At 35.0% G+C, this 23,413-nt stretch overlaps 1 pseudogene; it reads left to right on the forward strand.

Annotated features, from left to right (window-relative positions):
- The first annotated feature begins 856 nt into the window (after positions 1-856).
- On the forward strand, positions 857-5,947 carry LOC120152953 (annotated as a pseudogene).
- The last annotated feature ends 17,466 nt before the right edge of the window (positions 5,948-23,413 follow it).

The following is a 23,413-nucleotide window of genomic DNA, read 5'->3' on the forward strand; positions in this document are numbered from 1 at the left end:
GGATATTCCCGCGGTTCATGCTTGAAAAATGCATGGATTTGGATCTTCAATGATCGAATAACTATTAATGACAATTTAACCTGAAACTAATTTTGATTCCATCGAATCATATTTGGATTTAAAAAAAAAGGTTCGGGTAGAATTTTTTTAGACGAGTTAGGTCGGGTCAAGTCGGATTCGGGTAAAGGGTGAAAACACTCCAACCTGACCCATAAGTAATAGTTAGGAATGGACATGAGACACAAACTCAACCCGATTTTTTTTATAATTTTATAATGTTACCTGAAAAAAGTTGTGTTCCGGTTAGGTAGGGATTTTTAGAGATTATGTTCGGATCGTGTTCGGGCTCACGGTGAAAAAATATCCGACACGACCCTACCCGATTTTTTTTTATAATTTTATAAAACCCGAATTTGACCCTTCACGGCTTGAAATCCCTATTTTTTTATTGAATCAAAGTAACATTTTTTTATAAATATATTATTCCATGTCGAGTCAGGTCAGATTCGAGTTTTATCTCAAAAGGACAAATCGAAACCTCTCTATGTATTTTTTTTATTAAGTCTTTAGTTTATGTTGAATCGTGTCAAATCAGATTTATACTCTAAAAATTCATCAGGTCAGAGACAGGTGGAGTGTATATATTTTACGAGTCAGGTGAAGTATATATATTTTTCAGATCATCAAATCAGAAAATTAACCAAGACATAACCCGACCCGTTACCATCACTCGAAGAACCATTCCACCAGCATTTCTTGCCAACTTTTAGCAGCTTTTATTTATAATTATGATATCTATAAATGAATCGTATAGACCCTACCTTAACACATGATTATCACTTCACATTCGGCATTTATGGGACAGTTACCTCAAGAGCCACCATCAATGGTTGATCTATCATCGATGCCCGTTCAAGTTTGGAATCCGGCTCTTAAAGCCGACACAATATTTTTAAAAAGAAATTATAATTAAACAAACATCTACAAAATACGAGTCCCGTTTTAAACTTTATAATATCTTAATTAAAAATTGAAAATATTATTATCACATCGATTAAAATTTTTACTACGGTAAACTATACATTTAATACATAAACTATTAGTTTAGTCTGTTTTTAAAAAAAATTAAAAGTTTAAGTATTAAAACCGATCAAATAGTTTAGGTACTAAATACATAATTTACCCATAAAATTTATATTAATCACAAAAACCAGGTGACCTAAGTGATTGAAGAGATGATTGTTATCGCTAGATATTTTGGATTTGAGCTCCATTGAGTACAACGTATTTGAATATTCATTATCAAATAGTTAAAAGTGTTAGAACAAATACTATCACTTGTAATCAACCTATATTAATCAAAAAGAAAATTTACTAATCTAATTATTAACTTGAATACCAGATGTCCGTTCAAATTTTAATATGACAAAAAATTGATTTATTCAATAATAATATTTTAAATTTGAGATCCAGTTAAACTTAAATAATATGGATAATGATTTCCAAAAAAATTATTTATGCTTATCACTTATTAACATTTTATATAAAATAAGATTAAAATATTACTTTTTAAATAAACAATTAGTAATTAAAAAATAACAGGCCGATTGCGAGTCCAAATGAAATCTTGTGAGGTGGGCAGTCGAAACAGATGTGGGATAGTCCAATCAAATCTCACCGTCAAATTGCCCTTACGAGTAACCTTTCAAAACGCAGTCGTTTAAGAAGAATATCAGAAAACAAACTGGCCGCTTGATAGTGGATACGAACAAATCCCCGTACGGCGTCGTAGAGAATCCAAAACCGCAGCCTTCAAAGTTCATCCTCACCCTGTGTCATACTACTTGATTAGTTGTATATTAAATTAAATTTGTATTCTCCCTGCTTAAATGATTGGTATCTTTTATACTCAAATTTGAGCTCCACTGTTCAAAGAGTAGTTCTAATGTTAAAAACCTCTTTTGGTTCCTATGATGCAGATGGAACTGATCTCTAATGTAAAGTGTCCGTTTATTGTTGAGTACAAAGATTCTTGGTAGAGAAGGTAAGTAGATAGTGTTTCCTTTTCATGCTTTACCGTTCAAAGAGATACTCATGTATTTCTGTTTCATTTTTTCCTGTCAAAGCTGTATGATTGGACATCCTATATTCATTAAAGATTTAATTTTTCCACCGACTGTCGTTGCTTTTTTTGTTTTGCAGGGTTGCTATGTTTGCATAATCATAGGATACTGCGGAGGAGGAGACATGTAAGTTGTGATTATTATTAATTGGGTATTTTTAGATTTTTTGGAAAATAAGAATTGCATTAGGCATGATCTGTTTTGCAGTATCTTCTCACTTCTTCACATTAACACTGCTCATTACACAGGGCCGAGTCTATAAAAAGAGCAATGGTGTGCATTTCTCTGAGGAGGTAGTAAACCTTTGGCCTCCTTTGCAAGGACTTGGCTATCTATAATGCTATAAATTGCCCTTTTCTGTTTTCCCACCTAATAAATTATACACAGAAACTCTGCAAGTCGCTAGCTCAACTCCTAGTGGCACTTGATTACTTGCATGCCAACCATATTCTTCATCGTCATGTCAAGGTCGGTGATACTTCTTGGTGAAGATTGGTCAGTTTACTGCATACAAATATTTTTAACAAATGATTGTTTGTTTCAGTGCTCAAATATATTTTTGACAAAAGATCAAGAAAGACGGCTAGGTAAAATGCCTAATTTTGTGATTTACTTCTTTTACTATGTGCCACTTTCACCTCTATCTCTAGCTCTGTATATTTTACGCGAAGCGAGTTTCTAATACGTTCACCCATGCAGGTGATTTTGGTCTTGCTAAAATGTTGACATCTGATGACCTTGCTTCATCTGTGAGTATCAGACATACGGTATGTTTTTCATTCAGTTCTACCATTGTTTTATTTTAATATTATTGTTTTTTGCTCTACATGAAGGTTGTGGGAACTCCTAGCTATATGTGCACCGAGCTACTTGCTGACATACCTTATGGTTCTAAGTCAGATATTGGTCCTTAGGTAATTTTCTGCTATAAACGTTTTGGAACATATTTGTGCTTGCTGTTCTCTTCTCTTCTCCCTGCCTCTATTCAGAATATATCTAATATAACATGTTTTCAGGATGCTGCCTGTATGAAATGACAGCTCACAAACCTGCGTTTAAAGCTTTTGTAAGTTGCCGGTCTGCTATGGTTAAGACCTTTACTTTTGCAACTTCTTGACATGATCAATGTCTAGAATTGATGAACTGGTCATCACAAACTATTCTTTCATTCGGTTGTTCTCGAGGAACTGAAAAATGAGCATCTAGTTATTGAGTACTATGATGTTGCCATTATTGTTCATTCCTTCGGTTGTTTTGAAGTTTAAAATCCTACTTAATTGAGATAATATATCTCATTTATAAATGGTTATTTGATATGCTACTTTTAGGATAAGGAATGATTTCATATCCATGGATGTTACCTATCCGTGGAATTGTCTTCCATCCATTTGCCTTTTTTTAATCCTTACAGCTAACTTCTGAGTTCTGTCTATGTCTTCATATAAGGATATCCGGGCTCTCATTAACAAAACAAATGGGTCTATGGCGGCTCCTTTACCAACCATGTACTCTAGTGCATTGTGAGTTTCCTGTCCTTTTATGCAAACCAACGTTGCATTCCAAATACAATATCACCTTTCGAAAATATTTGATATCTCATCACATTGCACAAATATTAATGATCATTATGATTTTCCATTACTGCATTCTGCCGTTATTATCAACGCCGTTTTCTTGTCTAATTCTTTCCCTGGCTTCAGTCGAGGACTGATAAAAAGCATGTTACGGAAAAATCCAGAATTAGACCAAGTGTATGTTTCTTTTCCCTTCATATCTTATCTTATACCACTTCAAAGAAGCATGAGGATATATCTACAAGGCCAATAGAATGTAACATTAAAATAAAAGGGGTAGTGCCGGATGTATTGCTAGTCTCATCACATTGCACAAATTAATGATCATTATGATTTTCCATTACTGCATTCTGCCGTTATTATCAACGCCGTTTTCTTGTCTAATTCTTTTCCCTGGCTTCAGTCGAGGACTGATAAAAAGCATGTTACGGAAAATCCAGAACTTAGACCAAGTGTATGTTTCTTTTCCCTTCATATCTTATCTTATACCACTTCAAAGAAGCATGAGGATATATCTACAAGGCCAATAGAATGTAACATTAAAATAAAAGGGGTAGTGCCGGATGTATTGCTAGTATTTTACTTTTGACAGGAGGTCAAGTTATCAAATTATCAATTATTGAGATTAGGCTGACATGTATTTTCTTTCAAGAAGTTAGTGATATGGATATTCCTTAGTTTTGCGTGTATCTCTCTTGAATCAAAAATATCTTTAAAGAACATTTGGTATTCTCTTAGACTTGAACTTGTGGCTTCACAGTAGAGATGTAAGAAAAAGAAAATAAGTGAAAGCAACATGTTATTTAAATGTTATTTATTTCAGACATCTTTTTCGGGTACATTAGCTTTCTGGATTCAAATATACTGGTGCCTAACTTATACCTTTGAACGACTTGTTACCTACAAACTAAAGCAACTCATGAATGGAAATGCATTCAGGCTTCAGAGTTGCTCGCTCACCAACATCTTCAGCCACCGTAAAAATTCATCAGAAACTGAATGGCCCTAGGTGCAACAGCTTCTCAGCTCGGTGGCCAGATTCCTGCTGCATGAAAAAAAAAATGATTTGGGAGCAAGATAGTATGGGTCTAATTAACTAGGCAGAAGGCGGTCATTCGGCAATGATAGGGCTTTGAACCCTAGCGTATCTGAAACCGAACATGACTCCTTAAGTACTATTCGAACAGAGCAAGATATTTCGAGTTATTTGTTCAAAAAATTCACAGAATTTTCTGCTGGTATTGAGAATGAAGAGATTACAACTGACAGGTCAACAGCCACAAAGTTTCCCACTGCCGCTAAGATCCAAAGATTGACACTAGCACCAGCAGTGTCCGTCACTCCAAGGAAGCATATAGTACCAGCAAAGGTATCCAGGACCAGTAAAAAACATGATTTGGTAAGTCACATATTTGTCTATATCAGAATCGAATAGAGGATTGATATTAATTTCTTTGGTGCATTGTGAGGGGAACATGAAAATATCAAGTGTTTAGAACCTAGTAAGAGTTTTCGAAAACTGAGAAACCACGAACTTTAGGTTGAAATTCCTGACCATTTTCCTTTGTGTTGGATATGGAAAATTTCTTGAACGATAATCTTTCAATGAATTCTTGGCATATTTGTACTTAGCCTGTTGACATGTGCAGTTCAGTGTCACAAACGCCACCAAGTAAATCATCCTACTCCTCGCAGAGTATCTCTCCCATTGCCAACAAGGACTGCAGCCTTGGTGACACCCTATAGAGACAAGTGGTTCACTTCCCGCATGAACTCCCCAGATGTATCTGTCAATGCCCCACGAATTGACAAAATTGCGAGTTCCCTTTAGCATCTTCCAAGATCCGGTTTTACCATGCACGAAACTCATCAACATCAGCCAGTGCTCTCCTTCATCAACGACAGTGCTGGCCATTCTATAACAAAGGACAAATGTACAGTTCAGATTCTGGACAAAGTTGTCACCACATCAAATATCAGCAATCAATACCTTGAAGTCGGCTTGGAGCATAACTGTGATGTTGTATCAACTCATTCATCTTCTTACTCACAGCAGCGGCGTTCAACACTTCATTGTACCAGCAGCGAGCGGAGCATTGGAAGGGCTGCTTGAGTTCATTGCAAGGCTCTTGCAACAACAAAAGTAAACGAACTTGGGGTTTGTTGATGCCATTTGGACCATAAAAGTGTCTCCCAGGGAAACTGCCATCTGGTTGGCTAAGAGCTTCAAGGAGACCCGAGTCTAAAGCCGGAAAAAAAATGAATGCTTAACCAATAATACCAGTTGTACATGATTGACGTTGCCGCTTTTCCTTTTCGTAGTTTCAAATTAAAACGTTAAAATTAGGATAGGGGCTTCAGTCTTCTACTCGAAGAAACAACACCGGTGGATTCCTGTCTCCTGATATGGAATTGGAACTTTGCATCAGCCCCTCAAGTTGTGGTATGTTTGAAATACGCAATTTCTGGAAAGAGATGAAATCTCGATAATCAGTCCCTTGATGCCCTTGGAAGAAAAAGGAGAATTAAAGCCATGCTGCTAATATAATATGTGAACTCAAGGTGTCTTGAGCCAACATCGCCCATTGTGCATCCAACGTTTCGAGCTGGTGCAACTAAAATGGCGTGACTGATTCTTTGTGTAGGGTGAAAGGTAGAACTAGTACTTATATTGCTTGCTTTCTATGTATATTTTGCCATAGTTCATTGTACTAACTTTAAATCTAATTGACTTAAGACAACTTTGTTCATGCTCCGTCATGCAGCGTTGATCGCAATCGCTGCCTTTGTTAAACAACCACCGTGCAAGGCGGTTTCTAGTCAGAAAATGTTGTTCCTCCGCCCAAAAAAAAAGGTTGTAATATGCTGTGATCTTCCAATGTACGTGGCGACTTTGCTCCGCCTGTGCCTCGCATTTCCTTATTAGTACAGTTTCTGCTTAACCTTGAACGATCTGCCACGAGTAGTTTCCTACTTTTTCCCTTTTCTTTTCCATCATCGGTTGAACATGTTCCTAGTGACCCACTAGTTTTGAGATAGGGACTGGACTGATGTATTTATATAACATGTTTTCCTGTTGATAATGATGCGTGGTTATGGTTTTTCCTGTTTTTTGCTTTTCTTGTAAAAGGTTCATTTTAAGCGGTTTGATCCCAATTTTGCAAAATTTTAAAATTATTAATCTTATTATCACGACTAGTGCAGCCAAATAGTTCATTAAAATGATTAAAACACCATAATGGTGGTGGAAATAGGGGAAACTGTATACTGTAGATATTGAAATGAAGCACCGCAAGCGCGTCATTTGCTAAAAGGCAGGAATAAGATAAGGTTGTTATGTCCTTTAGGACGCTGTGGGCAAAAGCGGATCATGGGGAGCGGGGCGTAGATGAATATATTTTTGGATAGTGGCGATTTTAAAAATATTTTTTTAAGGTAAATATATATATATATATATATATATATATATATATATTATATATTAATAACATAAATTTTTTAAATGAGATGACGATAAAAAAAAATTTTAGGGTGGACACCGTCTGTAAATAAGTAACTAATAGAAGAAAACTCATATTTCAGAATGGGTACGAAAAATTTTAGGGTGGACACAATCAGTAAAATAATAACTAATTGAAGAAAATTCGGATTTCAGGGTGGGCACGTGCCCACCCTAACCAACCGTGCTCCACCGTTGTTGTTGGATGAATATCCTTTATATAATAACACTATTTTGTTCGTTTATTAAATTAAATAGATTAGTACAAACAAAATTTGATATTTATTTAATAAACAAACGAACACAAATAAATTTGTTTATTAGTTAACTCATCTAATTCTTATTTTTTTTCAACATTTTAAATATTGTTAAAGATATTGATTAGATTAATTATTGTAAATTTTAAAATTTAATCAGTGAAACTTTAAGAGATTAAGGATTAATGACATAATTTTATCATTTTTAAATTATTAAATTTCTAACATATATAAACATATTCACAAATTAATCAAATATTACAGAATGTAACAATATAGAATGTAAACATAATTTTAGTGTGATTATAAGATTTATTTTGTTAAGTATTTTGATTATTAAAATTATAAAATGATTATATATTATGAGTGTTATTTTATTGAGTTTCTCGACTATTAAAAGTTAGAAAATAGTCACTGATTATTCATTATATTTCAAACTCGTCCTTTTCTGTTAAAAGATTGTCGACAGTTGAGTTGAAAGTTAATTTACTGTCTGAGATATGATGATCGTTTGAGATTCTGTTTGAACTCAATGTTATCATATGAAACAATTGGTTAACATCCAACTAAAATTGTCATCAAATTATTAACGGAGAAGGACAAATTTAAAAGATAATGAATAGTTGAGACCATTTTATAACTTTTAATAATCGAGGGCTCAACAAAATAATATCCTCTAGTCGAGGGATTATTTAGTGTATTATTATTGGGGATAAAAGAGTTTTATAAGTCGTGAACAAATTATTATTATTTATTTAAACTGAGAATTATGATTGACGACAGAATAACAATTGATCATGTTTTTACAAGCAAGGAAAAAAAGGTTTGTTATAGAAGGTGTCAACCTGTAGACATCCGTTTTTGTCCGGGTCTATAAAAATATTAGATTATATTATTATTATTATATTATTATTATTAATAATTATATTAATTATTTTGCAAGACCCTTCGAATATCAGCTATCGTTTGTAATGACTGCCATATCGTCCATTGATCATCTTTTCACGTGAGCATGCAACAAAGGTGGCTGCACGTTGTCCCCATTTCCCCACTTCCAAGGCAACTACTTTCTCACACCTCTCTATCTGCACAACGGACCCTATCCTTGAAAGTCTATAAATTCTTTTTATTAACAGAACTTAAGGGGGGAGACATTTCCCATTTTTTTGTTTATTCTCTAAACCTATACTCAACTCACGTGGTTGTCTACTCACTGACGCCTATTCGACCTCGTTCATCAGCTACAGAGCAAGTTAAATAACCCTAAAGTAAACCAGAACCCTCCATTTTCATTCTCTAACATTTGATTCGAAACTCAAAGCCCCAAAACATCATTTAAACTCTTAAAAATATCTCGAACTTTTATCTCTCAAACCTCATCGACCCCAAAATAACCACTCCATTCTCCTATCTCAACGATGAGACCTCAACAACCGACCCCATTGTGAAGGCCAAAGCGATGATGTGAATGGCTTGCTTGCTGGATCTGAGACCACTTGTTGTTCATGACTCGTGCAACTCACACAAGTTGAGGAAGGGAGAAGGCAGAAGCACTCATGCAAATGAATAGAAAAGCCATTATTTTGACTTTCTGTTGCGTGAGATTGAATAAATTCCCAAGTGGTTTTGAACTTTGGGTAAACTCTCCTATTGGCACTTCAACTATTATGGGTTTCTTTTTATTTCGTTTATTTTACTACTTTTAAAATTTTAAAATTTTATTTTATTTCATTTTATTGATCCATTTGATTTATTTAAATATTTATTTATTATTTCTTATCTAGCACTTTTGACTTTTTAGGGAATTTTTTAATCGATCAAATATAAGTAATTTGAATCAAGTTTTTAAATTTAAATTTAAATTTTCTCAATTAAGACAACTGACAAATTAATTGGTACCGAAAGGGCAGTTTAAGGGCGCTAATCCTTCCTTGACTGTAACCGACTCTCGAACCCGACATATTTCTGGTAAAACGCAGATCAGGTAAGATGGTGTTCGGTCAGCTAAACTTTGTTTTTTAAAATGATCGGTGATGACTCTAACCATTCTATTCAAGTCGGTTACAGTCAAGGAATGATTAGCGCCCTTAAACTGCCCTTTCGGTACCAATTAATTTGTCGGTTGTCTTAATTGAGAAAATTTAAATTTAAATTTAAAAACTCGATTCAAATTACTTATATTTGATCGATTAAAAAATTCCCTAAAAAGTCAAAAGTGCTAGATAAGAAATAATAAATAAATATTAAATAAATCAAATGGATCAAATAAAATGAAATAAAAATAAAATTTTAAAAGTAGTAAAATAAACGAAATAAAAAGAAACCCATAATAGTTGAAGTGCCAATAGAAGAGTTTACCCAAAGTTCAAAACCACTTGGGAATTTATTCAATCTCACGCAACAGAAAGTCAAAATAATGGCTTTTCTATTCATTTGCATGAGTGCTTCTGCCTTCTCCCTTCCTCAACTTGTGTGAGTTGCACGAGTCATGAACAACAAGTGGTCTCAGATCCAGCAAGCAAGCCATTCACATCAACAACCACTCCATTCAATGATTTCAGATCTTTAACTTTTTCCATATAATGCTCTATACCCGAGCTCCGAACCTTTTTATGTGGGGGCGAAAGCGATGCCTTTATGAGAATTTATTTTTTGCACAGGCCTAGCATGTAACCTTCGGGATTCATATACCTTATGTCTTCGTGTGAATTTATTCACCGTGCAGGCATAAGGGAATATATCCTCTTGAGTTTAACTTAGTCTACATAAACTTATAATGGGCTTAGGACTGAGGGTATGTCAAGCCCAAGGGGGCACCATCAAGGAGAACTTGGGTACCCTCTTTTTTAGAACCTAAACCGGGAGACTACAAAGAGTCAGAGCTTACCCCAAAACTTCATTTCAAACCCTAGGTTGTTTTGATATTATTTCCTGCTTTATTTTCTGTTCAAAGCATGTGAACTAGAAATATATGCGGTTAGGACTTGTTCAAAATTAACATGCGGGATAGAGATCATGTCCTGGTAGCAATTAAAGCATGTGGGGTAGGACTTTTTATTTTCATTATTATTTTTTCTATTATCCTTATCTTACTAACCTTTTTCCTTTAATTTTTATTTTATTTTACTTTTTTTTTATCATTTACATCATTCAAAAGAGGGGTTGATCCAAAAAACGTATTCATTATATGTAAATAGTTTGCATTAATGGACAAAGGGGTTGTAATACAAGGGATGAAAAACGCAGAGGTCCGGCTATGGTAAAAAAGACTCAGAAGAAAATAAGGACAATCTACAAGGTAACTATATGTCACATTCAATCAATAAGACGTGGTGCCCACAATCAAGTACATCAAAAGTCAACTTTTCAAAAATGTGTTGACAAAGGTTGCAGGGACAAGACGAGAAAAATGTTACTGACCTAGAGAGTCCCTTTAAAGACAATAAGAACAAGATGGCAAAGCAATAGCTCAAATTAGAGGCCATTGTTGACGAATTCAAGAAAAAGGCAAATGAACTTCAGATAGTTCCTATCAATGGAGGGCTCCAATGACGTTTTCGTTGAAACATGCTCAACAAAGGATAAAAGCTAGAGATGCAGTCATTTGAGACTTCATGAAACAAGTACAAAAAGCAGCCTGTCACTTGCAAGGTTTAGCCAGAGAATCGAGAGTGGTTCGACAGGGTATTCAACCGGTGACAGACGAAGGCAGAAGACTAAGTTTCGGGTCTAGAAGACTTAGTCAGAATGAACCTTTAGGATGTTATTGTCTCTTAAGAAATAACACTTTTGTCCCAATAAAGATTATTTATAATAACATACATGTTTTCGAATCAATGCCTCAAACATTTCATGTGTTTTTGCATTTTGCATCTACATTTCATTTTTAACCATTTTCATAAACATGAAATTTCTTCATGGAGGTTTCGATGGTCTTAACCACATGACACCACATGGAAGCAAGATTTTTACAATTAAAGAAAAAAAACTGAAATCAGTACAGTGGGAGCCTGATCAGCTGATTGTAGGACTAAGCCTGCCAGGATGATCTGATAAAAGAGTCCCATATTATAAAGGCTACGCTGCTGAAGCTGTGTATAGTTAACACATAGGAAGCTTCAGACATTCCGCTGAGAACTGTAAGGCATTGAAGCGCAAGATCCAAAACCTCATAAATTCAGGGGTATGGACAATCGAAGAATGGGGCATTGCATTTACCATTTGCATTGAGAGCATTGTCTTGTTTGAACACGTTTTTAATCTTTCATGTTTTCTTAATCTTTTAAACGACTGAATTTATGCTTCCTTTTAAGGTGGAATAATTGAACGAGTTTTAATCTTTAGTTCTTTGAATATCGAACGAATTAAAGATTTTTTAATTTTTCAAGAATCATGGATTTTTTACATATGGCAAGATTAGACCTTTCTTATCCTGTCTAAAACCCCAAAATAAAATACCTTGATTCTTTACCCAAAATAACTCATACCTTTAGATACACAAAGAGTCATACCCATACCTTTCTTTGAGTCAATAAAGTCACACCATTTTCTTTTTAGACTTAAAATTAACATTTTTATACCATTAAAACCCAAGGCATTGAGTTGTTCATTTGAACATGGGCATTCTTCTAAGACACAAATTGGGGCATCTCGCAGGGAGCCTGAACATTGAGACATGTTGGAGCAAGAAGCATAAAGAAGAATTCATTCGAAATAATTCTATCATGTATTAATTACACTGTTTTAATATGAATAAAATTAATCCTAAAAATCTATCCCCCTAGGGATACCTCTTCTGTGAAGACTTCCATGTATGAAATGATGAATGACTTTCTTTCTTTATCCCTTCACAACAGGAGAAAATATATATCCCTTGTTCCCTTTTTGAGCCTATAGTATTTTTCTTCTGATTCAACCCTAACCAAGGATCACCCTCCATAATGGGGGCAAGGTGGAAGAAATCTGCTCACATGAGTGAAGACATCAATCCAAAGGAGATACCAAAAGGTGAACCAAATGCCAAGTGCGAAGATCCAATCAGAACAAAAAGAGAAAAGAAGAAAAAATAAAGAGAAAATAAAAAAGAGAAACAAAAACAAATGAAAAAGAGAAGAAAAAAGACAAGAGCACATGCAAAGATTCTCTCGATTCAAATGACACACCGAGATTCAAATTATGAGATTGATCAAGCACAATCATTCCAGAATCACTTCACTCGAAGATCATGGAGCATCTAGAGAAAATCAAGAGAAACACATACGAACAGATTCAAATTGAGCAACACAGGATTGAAGGTATCAGAAAGAATTGATATTTGGTTCAATACCCTGAAACACTTGTTTGGGCCTACTTATCATTTCTTTCATAACCATGAACCATAGCCTACATTACGTGCCTTAAAAGTCCCTTCTAATTATACATAGATTTCTAAAAAGAATAGATTACCTTCAGATTTCATCCCGCTCATCAGGATTAATCTTTATTTGTAAAAGTTTTCCAAAATTTTTAATACATGATAGAGAAAAATAACAAAGGGGGTTCAAGACATAAATTCTGAATGATATCTTGAAACCAAAGGGGATTCGAGTTGAAAACCAGAAAAGGCGACTCGAATATAAAAATTGTGCAGACGAGGCGATTACACAAATTCCTTATAAGGCATTGCACAATCTGAGTGTGACCATGAAAGCTGGGAGTCGTAGAACACTTCCAGTAGAGGAGCATACAAGCTACCCCATCAAACCATTAAGAATCAAATAAACAATAATATTAAACCTTTGACCAAACACAATAACCTGAGACTTTTTTATCCTTTCCTTACTTAACCATTTCCCAAATATAGATTTAATCTTGAAACTTTTCAAATAACTATAATTTATTGAAGGATTAACAATGTAATTAATTCTTTGATATCTAATGAACTTTAGTTTTATGATTTATCTCAATTGTAAAGCCGAGAAAGGGGCAATATTTTCAAAACTTTTGATTAAACATTTTTCGAAACTCTTTTAATTGATATTTTCATAACTTTGAAAATAAAAGAGAAAGAAAAACATTTTTTTAACAAGACAATCTCTCTAGAGTGGATCTTGGTAAATGACATGTGGCTCTCAGACGCAAAGCTCATGCTTAGAATCAACGCTGAAGCAAGAAATGAGGAACAATTGGGGCATCTTTGAAGATTCAACATCAAATGTTGGGGCATCTTATGAGATTCAACATTGAATATTGGGATCTTTGGGAATTCAATATCCTAATGCGAATTATCAGATATTCTGAAGACATTTTCTTTACATGTAGGAAAAGTAGAAAAGAATGAATGCTCCATCTAAGAGATAAAACAAGAACTAATTCATGTTGTATGCATCTTAGACATACTTAAGAGTATCACATTCATTATTTTTTGCATATATATTTTTTTTTGCAGCTTTTAGAGTCAATTTTAACTTCACAGTGAAGGGTATTTCAGTTTCATTCAGAGTCAATTTCAACTTCACAGCGAAGGATATTGGACTCAACAAATAACTTTCTAGTTTCATTCAGAGTCAATTTCAACTTCTTAGCGAATGATATTGGACTCAACAAACAACTTTCTATTTTCATTCAGAGTCAATTTCAACTTCACATCGAAGGATATTGACTCAACAAACAACTTTCTATTTTCATTCAGATTCAATTTCAACTTTACAACGAAGGATATTGGACTCAACAAATAACTTTTCAGTTTCATTCAGAGTTAATTTCAACTTCACAACGAAGTATATTGGATTCGAAACAATGCAACTTACACAAGATTAGATTTCAACTCACGACGATGGATATCCAACTCAAAACCAATTTTCTGAAATAACCCTTTGGATTTCAACTTCACAACGAATGATATCCAATTCAAAGCTCAACTTTACAACGAAGAAACCATCCACAATTTCAACTTTACGACGAAGGATATCGTGCCCACAAGTAGCATCAATCTCTAGATTGGATTTCAACTTCACAGCGAAGGAGCGTCTGTCAACAAATAACTTTCCAGTTTCATTCAGAGTTAATTTTAACTTCACAGTGAAGGATATTGGACTTGAAAAAATGCAACTTACACAAGATTGAATTTTAACTTAACGACGAATGATATCCAATTCAAAGCTCAACTTCACAGCGAAGGAGCGTATGTCAACAAACAACTTCCCAGTTTCATTCGGAGCCAATTTCAACTTCATAGTGAAGGATATTAGACTCGAAACAATACAACTTACACAAGATTAGATTTCAACTTCACAACGAAAGATATCAAATTCAAAGCTCAACTTTACAGCGAATGAGCCATCCACGATTTCAACTTCACGATGAATGATATCGTGCTCGAGTGGATTGACTTAGTTTCACCGTAAATTAGTCATCTGTAACAATAGGGGGTTATCTCCCAGCCTATTATAACATAGCTCAAGGTGATAAGGGCTATCTGTCAACTAAGACCTTCGAGTTCGATTACATTCAGCTCAAAGACATATCAAATTTACAGTATAACTCAAGGCGAGAAGGGTTATCTGTCAGCAAAGACCTTTGAGTTCGATTACATTTAGCTCAAAGGCATATTAAATTTGCAACATAGCTCAAGGCGAGAAGGACTATCTGTCCACAAATACCTTTGAGTTGATTCCATTCAGCTCAAGGGCATGTCAAATTTACAGTATAACTTAAGTTGGGAAAAACTATATGTTGAAAACATTTTTGTATTTTGATATAACAAATTAGTTTAAATAAATTTTAATATTTTACAAATGATTTTCTAAATATGAATATCAAATTATTACTCCAAGTCCTTTAATATCAATTTCAAACCTTACTAAATGTGTAAAATTATGTTTTATACTTAATATATTTTTGAAACAATTTTCACAAAGTATTTTGAACCAAAAATCAAGCCTAAAATCAATTTTTTCAGAGTGATGCACCGATGCACCAATCCATGCATCGATGCACCATGAATTAAATTGAACATCGAATGCATTTCATGCATCAATGAACATACCATGCACCGATGCACTCTGGTTATTTTAAAAACATCGAATGCACTTGATGCATCGATGCAGTCTTAGTACACTGATGCATTAAGGGTCCAACGGTCAAAATATTTGAATTTTACACTGATGCACTGATGCACCATGGGTATGCATCGATGTACTGATGCTCCCAATTGTTTTTAATTAATTATTTTCACACTTAAACGGCTATATTGACTCCACTAATCATCCCCAACGTTCAGAAGTGATTCAAGGAGTATTTAAGCAAGCTTAGAAGCCATTGATCAATAACAAGAAACATCAAGCAGTTAGAATCAAGAGAGAATCAAAGAGAAAGCATCAAACCTCAAGTTTGAGCATTTCAAGCCTATTTTTCATTCAATATTCATTTTGCTTTCAAGAACACTTTGTCGTAACCGTCTTTTGGTTGGGCCCCGGAATTGAGTTTCGACTTGAAAAATGTGGATTGGGAGTCGCCACCGATCATTTATTTAAACAAATGGGTTGATCAGATACCCTATTTCTTACCTGATCTGCTCTTTCTAAAGATATGTCGGGTTCGGGACTCGGTTACGGTCAAGGAAGGATTAGCACCCTTGAACCGCCCTTTCGGTACTACGTAATTTCCAGTTATCTTTGATTAAGAAAATTGCAAGTTAAATTAAAAGGTAAAATTTGATCTGAATTACTTACCCTTAATGAGTTTACGAAAATACCCTTAAAAAATTAAAATAAGATGTTAAAAGAAAATAATAATAAAAGAAAGTAACAAAACTAAAGAGTAAACCAAGGAAATAAATGAAACCAATAATAATAAACATAAAATAATTGGATGAAACAAATATATAAAAAAATGAAATTGAATAAAATAAAATAAATGAAAAAAAAATATATATACAAAAAAGAATAAAAAAGGTAAAGTGTTTTTTAAAAAAAGAAAAATAATAATAAGAGCAAAGAAACTAAAAACATAATGAAAATAAATAAATAGTATAAATAAATAATAAAATAAAAATATATATAAAAATATAAAAATGTATGTATAATATAATAAAATACTAAATAGTAACAATAATAATAAATAAATGAAAAATAAATATACATATAATATTAACTAAAAAAATAGTAATCATAGAAATATAAAATAAAATGAAGTAAGAATATATATATATATAAAGTTAGGAAAATATAGTAAAAAACATAGTAAATAAGTAAACATAAATAAAATAATAATATATATATATATAATAATAGGAAAATAATATAATATAACGTAAAGAAAAATGAAAAAAAATTATAATAAATAAATAAATAAAATATAATTAAATATATATATATATACATATAAATAATAAGGGTTAAATTAAAATAAAAAATGAATTTGGGATCAAAATTAAAAGCCAATAGAAGAAAAAACGACAAAACACGCGGATCCACACGACCCGTTTATAAAAATCCGAATAGTTTTTCAAAAACACAAGCCTCGGGGACTAGATCAAAAAAATAGATCTCGAAAACGCCCCCGTTCATCGGCCAAAAACACTTCTCTCAGTTTTCTTTCGAATCAAAACACAGCAAGGGTAAGGAAAAATAACATGCGAAGGTATGAACTTTACCTTTCAAAATATAAATGCTTCGAAAAATGGCTACGAGTTGCTTGTAATTTTTTGCTTGGTATTTCATATATCCTCTTCTGAATGTGTCACAATAGTGAGTTACAATGGCTATTTATAATGCTTGTGGATCCTATCTTTAGGAGTTTAAATAATAGTAGAACTCTATCCTATTTTAGAAGTTTGAATCCTAGCAAAATTCTATCATATTTTTAGGAGTTTGAATCCTAGTAGGACGAAAAGGTGTGTTGACAGCTGCCCCTCTTTGTCCATAATCGTGTAATGGGGATAGGGCAAAGATTAAAAGACACTTTTCGTTCAGTAGAGTTGAAAATTGACTCTGATGTTTCAATAACTCCCTGTCGAATTGAGTTACGGATGACTCCTCCATCGTGAAGTCGAGTTCATCTTGAAATGATATTAAATTGAAGCCGTAGTTTGGAATTTGAATCAGCACGTGGCTTCCCGTTGCCCTTCGGTCTTCTTCTCAGTTTAAAGACCTTGGATCGGAATCGAATTCAGAAATCTTCATTGACAGATAGTTTTTTCTTGACTTAAGCTATGCTGCTTGAAAATGGTTGCTTGTCACTAAGGCACAGCTAACCCAGGTCCTCTTCTCGACTTGAAAACCTCGACTGCAACCGGAAAGTAGTGCGATTGATGTGTCATCGAGCTGAATGGAATCGAACTCGACAATTTTGATGGCAGATAACCCTTCTAGCCTTGAGTTATGCTGTAAATGATGTGCCTTGGAGCTGAGCGTAGTCGAACTCGAAGGTCTTTGTTGACAGATACTCCTTCTTTGAGTTGGATATCCTTCGTCGTGAAGTTGAAAGCCAATCTAAAGATGGATGATGCTTGTGTGCATGATTCCCTTCGTCGTGAAGTTGAAACCGCGGGTGGCCTCTTCTTCGTGAAGTTGAGCCTAGAATTAGATATCCTTCGTATTGAAGTTGAAATCCAAGTAAGTAGAATTGTTTCGAGTCCAATATCCTCCGTCGTGAAGTTGAAATTGGCTCTGGAATCGGGAAATTGTTTGTTGACAACCAGCCGTCCCTCCGTTGTGAAGTTGAACTTGTGTTGTCTCGAGTCCAATATCCTTTGTTGTGAAGTTGAAATTGGCTCTGAAATTGGGAAATTGTTTGTTGACAACTAGCAGTCCCTTCATCGTGAAGTTGAACTTGCGTTGTCTCGAGTCCAATATCCTTCGCTGTGAAGTTGAAATTGGCTCTGAAATTGGGAAGTTGTTTGTTGACAACTAGCGGTCCCTTCGTTGTGAAGTTGAACTTGCGTTGTCTGGAGTCCAATATCCTTCGTTGTGAAGTTGAAATTGGCTCTGAAATTGAGAATTTGTTTGTTGACAACCAGCGGTCCCTTCGTCGTGAAGTTGAACTTGCGTTGTCTGGAGTCCAATATCCTTCGCTGTGAAGTTGAAATTGGCTCCGAAATTGGGAAATTGTTTGTTGACAACTAGCGGTCCCTTCGTCGTGAAGTTGAACTTGCGTTGTCTGGAGTCTAATATCTTTCGTTGTGAAGTTGAAATTGGCTCCGAAATTGGGAAATTGTTTATTGACAACCAGCGGTCCCTTCGTCGTGAAGTTGAACTTGCGTTGTATCGAGTCCAATATCCTTCGCTGTGAAGTTGAAATTGGCTCTGAAATTGGGAAGTTGTTTATTGACAACCAGCGGTCCCTTCGTCGTGAAGTTGAACTTGCGTTGTCTGGAGTCCAATATCCTTCGTTGTGAAGTTGAAATTGGCTCTGAAATTGAGAAGTTGTTTATTGACAACTAGCGGTCCCTTCGTCATGAAGTTGAACTTGCGTTGTCTTGAGTCCAATATCCTTCATTGTGAAGTTGAAATTGGCTCTGAAATTGGGAAAATGTTTATTGACAACCAGTGGTCCCTTCGTCGTGAAGTTGAACTTGCGTTGTCTGGAGTCCAATATCCTTCGTTGTGAAGTTGAAATTGGCTCTGAAATTGAGAAATTGTTTGTTGACAACCAGCGGTCCCTTCGTCGTGAAGTTGAACTTGTGTTGTCTGGAGTCCAATATCCTTCGCTGTGAAGTTGAAATTAGCTCTGAATTTGGGAAGTTGTTTGTTGACAACCAGCCGTCCCTTCGTTGTGAAGTTGAACTTGTGTTGTCTCGAGTGGCACGATATCCTCCCTCGTGGAGTTTAAATCACGGATAGCCACTTCGTTGTGAAGTTGAGCCTTGACTTGAATATCCTTCGTCGTGAAGTTGAAATCCAAGTATTGTATGTTGCGGGTGGACACAATTCCCTTCGCCGTGAAGTTGAAACCGTGGAGACCCCTTTATTATGAAGTTTGGCTTCGAGCTAGATATCTTTCGTCGTGAAGTTGAAATCCACTCTCGAGCAAATTGTGTTGTTTCGAGAGAAACTTTTAATCTGTCGAGTTGGTCGAAGTGTAGCTTCTTGCTGCTGATTTAAGAAACCAACATGAATCTTTAAAGGTGCTTTTGAATCGAGTATCCTTCGTCTTGAAGTTGAAACTTGACTCTAAAAGCTGCAAAAAATTATGTATGTGGAAAATGATAAATATGATGCTCTAAAATGTATGCATAAGATGCATGTAACATGAATTGGTTATATTTATCTCCTGAAAAAGGTCTGATAATTTGCATTAGGATGTTGAATCCCCAAATGATACCTCAATATCCAAAAATGCCCTAATATTTGATGTTGAATCTCCAAAGATGCCCCAAATATTCCTCATTTCTTGCTTCAACATTGATTCTGAGCATGAGTTTTATGTCTAAGAGTCACATGTCATTTACCAAGATCCACTCTAGAGAGACTGTCTTGTTTGAAAAAAATGTTTTTCTTTCTCTTTTAATATCAATTAAAAGAGTTTTGAAAAATGTTTGATCCAAAGTTTTGAAAATATTATCACTTTCACGGTTTACAATTGAGAAGAATCATAAAACTAGAGTTCATCGGATATCAAAGAATTAATTATACTGTTAATCCTTCAATGAAATATAGTTATTTGACAAGTGCCAAGATCAAAGCTATTTTTGGAAAGTGGTTAAGTAAGGAAAGGATAAAAAAAATCTCAGGTTATTGTGTTTGGTCAAAGGTTTGGCATTTGATGTTAAAAGATTTGGCATTTGATGCTCAAATGTTTGATGGGGTAGCTTGTATGTTTCTCTGCTGGAAGTGTTCTCTGACTCCCAACCTTCGTTGTCACACTCGGATTGTGCGATGCCTTATCAAGGAATTTGTGTGATCGCCTCAGTTGCACAATTTTTATATTCGAGCCGCCTTTTTAGGTTTTCAACTCGAATCCTCCTTTGGTTTCAAGATGTTATTCAGGATTTACGTCTTGAACCCCCCTTTGTTATTTTTCTCTACCATGCATTAATTACATTGTTTTTTGCAAACAAAGATTAATCCTGATGGGCGGGATGAAATCTGAAGATAGTCTCTTCTGTTTAGAAATCCATGTATGATTAGAAGGGACTTTTAAGGCACGTAATGTAAATCATGATTCATGGTTATGAAAGAAAAGGATAAATAGGCCCAAAAAAGTGTTTCAGGGTGTTGAACCAAGGATCAATTCATTCTGATGCCTTCAATCATGTCTTGATCAAAATGTCTCTTTCTTGATGCTCTATGATCTTCGAGTGAAGTGATTCAGTGATTCGGGAATGTTTGTGTTTGATCAATCTCATAGTTTGAAGCTTGATGTGCCATTTGTCTTTAGGGAATCTTTGCATGTGCTTTTTTGTCCCCTTTTCTTTTTGATTTTTGTTCTTTCTTTTTTGTTTTCTTCTTTTTTGCTTCTTTTTATTTTTTTTTTATTTTTGCCCTTTTTGTTCTGATTGAATCTTCGCACTTGGCATTTGGTTCACCTTTTGGTATCTCATCTGAATTAATGTCTTCGCTCATGTGAGCATATTTCTTCCACCTTGCCCCCCAGTGTGGAGGGTGATCATTGGTTAGGGTTGAATCAGAAGAAAAATACTACATGCTCAAAAGGGGACACAAGGGATATATTTTTTCTCCTGTTGTGAAGGGATAAAGAAAGAAAGCTGTTAATCATTTCATATATGTAAATCTTCACAGAAGAGGTATCCCCAGGGGGATAGATTTTCAAGATTAATTATATTCACATGAAAACAGTGTAATTAGTGCATGATAGAATTATTTCGAATGAATTCTTCTTCTTTTTTCCCAGATGTCTCAATGTTCAGGCTCCCCGCGAGATGCCCCAAGTTGGTTCTTTAGAAAAATGCTCATGTTAAAATGAACAACTCAATGCCTTGGGTTTTAATGGTAAGAAAGGTTATTTTTTAGTCTAAAAAAGACAGTGGTGTGATCTTATTGACTCAAAGAAAGGTATGAGTGTATCAAAAAGATAAAGGCAATGTTCAAAAATTTCAAAATGAGGTAATGTCAAAATTTCTTCTTTTGGTAATAATTACGAGTTGTTTGGGTAAAGAATCAAGGTATTTTATTTTAGGTTTGAGACAGGGTAAGAAAGGTCTAATCTTTCCATATGTCAAAAATCTATAATTCTTGAAGAATTAAAAGAATCATTAATTCATTAATATTCGAAGAACTAAAGATTAAAATTTGTTCAATTGCTCCACCTTAGAAAGCAGAATAAATTCAATCATTTAAAAGATTAAGCAAACATGAAAGATCAAAGAAGTGTTCAAACAAAACAATCTTCTAAGTGCAAATAGTATATGCCATGCCCCCTTCTTCGGCAAGCGCCTTACAGTTTTCAGAGGAATGTTTGGGGCTTCTTATGTGGTAACAGCTAACAGCTTCAACATCGCAACCCTTAGGATATGGGGATTCTTTTCTTAGATCATCCTGGCAGGCTTTGTCCTACAATCAGCTGATCAGGCTCCCATTGTATTGTTTTTAGTTTTTTCGTTTGATGTTACAATCTTGCTTCCATGTGGTGTCATGTGGTTAAAACCACTTCATCGAATCCTCCATGAAGAAATTTCATGTTTATGAAAATGCTTAAAAATGAAATGTAGATGCACAATGCAAAATGAAAAAAATGCATGAAATGTTCAAGGCATTGATCCAGAAAAGTGTCCATTATTATAAATAATCCTTATTTCGACAAAATGTTTTATCTTGTAAGAGAGATAAAAACGATCAAAGGTACATTCGGACTAAATCCTCTAGACCTCGAACAGATTCTAACAAGTTGACAAGTCTTCTGTTTTCATTTGTCACTGGTTGTATGCCTTCTGTACTTGATCCAAGAAAGCTCGGATGACTGCATCTCTGGCATTCACCCTTTGTTGTGCTTGCTCCCAACGGAAACACCGCTGTAAACATCTGTCGAAGGGCACTATCTGAAGCTTGCTTGCTTGCTTCTTGAACCCATCTACAATAGCTTCTAACTCAGCTATTGTTTTGCCATCTCTCTCATGTTGTTTCTCCAGATCAGCCATCCGGATTCTCAAGCATTGGTTTTGATGCTGACTGCCTGCTAAGTGCCTCTGGCAGTCTTCATTTGTTCCTTCCAAGCTCTCTCATTCCAGTATTTAGAAGTCACTTTCAACTTGGAGTTATTCTTAACTTTATCTTGATACCACTTTCTCAAGTCTTCGAGCTCTAAACGGACTCTTTTTTGTTCTCTTTCTAGTTTGTCTGCTCGATCTTTCTGAGAGTCGGCATCTAGATTCCACTGATAGCACTCAACCTCAAGTTCCTTTATCCTCTTCCCCAGCTCATTGTTCACAGCTTCAAACTCTGTTTTGGCTATCTCAAGTCTAGAAGGGACGGGTCTGAGATGTTTCTCCATGGTCCGGGTGTCCTCACAGTCTGGCACCGGAATATTGTCATTTTCCCTCAATCTTTGCCACTCCTCATAGTCCGAAGCAAGCATGTTTCTGGCAGCTACCACATCCATCCGGAATACTTTCTTCCATGAATCGACTGCTTCCTTGATCATCTTCTTATAGTTGTCACTACGATATTCAAACTCTGATTTAGCTAGTCCGCATGTTGCTGGGACAAACTGACGTGCCCCATAATGTCTAAGTGCTAACAATGGAGCATACCCAACTGCATCCCAAAGTTCAGGTAAGGTCATAGTGTCAGAGTCCACACATTGGAAAAAAACGTCACTGAGGAACAACCAGGGGGCTCTCCAAGTAATATCTCGGTCTTGATAGATGAGTGAAGACTTTCATCCACTTCTCTTTTGAAGTTCCTTCATGCCATTTCATGGTGATGAACTCTCTCAAAGGTGAATATGTAGTGCTAAATCGGTGGTAGGCAACCCAATTAGTCTTCCAGAAGTGGCTGTGAATCCAGACTTGAAGGAGCTGAA

Source organism: Hibiscus syriacus, unplaced genomic scaffold (assembly GCF_006381635.1).
Source record: "Hibiscus syriacus cultivar Baekdansim isolate YM2019G1 unplaced genomic scaffold, ASM638163v2 tig00111096_pilon, whole genome shotgun sequence".
NCBI lineage: Eukaryota > Viridiplantae > Streptophyta > Magnoliopsida > Malvales > Malvaceae > Hibiscus > Hibiscus syriacus.